Source organism: Mustela putorius, unplaced genomic scaffold, assembly GCF_011764305.1.
Source record: "Mustela putorius furo isolate JIRA1106 unplaced genomic scaffold, ASM1176430v1.1 tig00000450_pilon_pilon_pilon, whole genome shotgun sequence".
NCBI lineage: Eukaryota > Metazoa > Chordata > Mammalia > Carnivora > Mustelidae > Mustela > Mustela putorius.
In genome coordinates, this window is record NW_025421385.1 from 23,153,610 (window position 1) to 23,155,345 (window position 1,736).

At 34.6% G+C, this 1,736-nt stretch overlaps 1 pseudogene; it reads right to left on the minus strand.

Moving 5' to 3' along the window:
- Positions 1–906: 906 nt before the first annotated feature.
- LOC101672237 lies at positions 907–1,430 on the minus strand (annotated as a pseudogene).
- Positions 1,431–1,736: the final 306 nt, after the last annotated feature.

Here is a 1,736-nt window from a genome sequence, read left to right on the forward strand (position 1 = left end):
CTCTAAGCATCTGATTATGATTAAGTTTCCATGAACGAAGTCCTAGACATTCCATGTATCATGATCTTTTAATCAAAATAGAAAAGGGATTTCAACCTCTTGAAAAGGAATGGTTCACTAGAAGGAACTCTCAATGTCCATTTAACTGAGTTTTGCTTATCTAATTAAAACACACCAAGACTTGTCTAGTTTTCTCATTGGGCAGAGAAGTTGTTGGTAGTGATAAACTTTTCCTTCCAGCATCTTGCAAATAAATTTGTATTTATAGGACTATAGGTATGGATATGGATTCTGGTATGGCAGCTTTTAAATCATCCCATTTAAATTGTTTTCATTATACTTAAATTTTCAATTAATTCCAAAATTTGAAAGGTTAAGACTTCAGGAAAAATTTCAATTTACTTTAAGTGATTTATTTCTTAGGTTGCTAAAAATGATAGCATCCCAGAAATATGGGCTTACCCATGGTTATAAAATGTTGTTTTTATTTTCGTGAATGTTTAAAGAAAAAAAAGAAAAGAAAACCACTTACACTTGTGTTTTTATGTATACACACATCAAAAAAACTCCAAATAAACAAAATAAGCCAGAATAGTCCTTATGCCTATAGGAGTTAAACACAAATTCTGATTGAGTAACAACTCTGAAGATTTCCCCCAACATTTAGAAAAGAGGTTCTCTGATGCAGGGGAATAACATACCATGGTCTCAAATATTCTTTCCTGATATTTGTTTGAAGTAACCAGTGCTATAGATGCCAAAAAATCCCCAACTCCCGATACTACTTCCAAACAAACATAACCAACTTGATTTTCATTAGGACGTTATTTCATCACACTAATAAGTCAAAAAACCAAGACCCAGATTTATATATCTATAAATAACTATAAAAAGCAATGGAAACAATTATTGAACTTCATCTTCTGGACAAGAATGCCAAGGTAGTCTCTCTTCGTAAAAACCAATTACACTTTGAGGACACTTCCTACTTGCCCCTTTTGCTAGTCAGCCTCGTCTGAATCTTTCCATTTCATGACAGACATGAATTCTCCACTGGCATCTCAAGTACCAATTACTCATTCAGGATCAAAACCTCTTGGTTTATCTGCAGCATCTCTTTCCTTCTTTTATTTGCCATCATCACTTTCATGGTCAGATAAAGATTGCCTTTTCGTGCCACTTTTTTCTTTACCAGCTTTCTGAGAACTAAGAAATACTTCAATTTACTCTGGATGATCTAAATTTTCTTCATATTCCCAAATGTTGTCAGTGTCTGTAAGTCTCTTTCACTTCAGGAAATACTCCACCGTCCCATTTACTACATGTTGGTCCAGTACTTTTTCCACCACAAATTCTTCAGGCTCTGCCTCTTTTACTTTTTTACTCTTTCCTTTCTCTTTCTTCCCCATTTTCTGCAATGTCGTTTTGTTGGAGGATTTTTTTTTTTTTTTTTTTTAGTGAAGGCTTGAAGAGCTGTTATTCACCACGCTGGGGCTGCTACCGCTCCCAGGGCTGTGACATATCTGGTCCCACCCTCAAACTGTAGTAACATCCCTTTCTTTAGCCTTTTAAAGATATCCTTTCATTATTGTTTGGCTTCCATTATTTTCACTTGAAAACTTGGCTGTCTGATTATTGTGCCTCTGATCAAAATGTGTCTTATTATTTTTCATACTAGCTGTAGTTACAGTTATTGCCTTTAGTTGTTTTTCACCTATTTTACCATGACGGGTCTA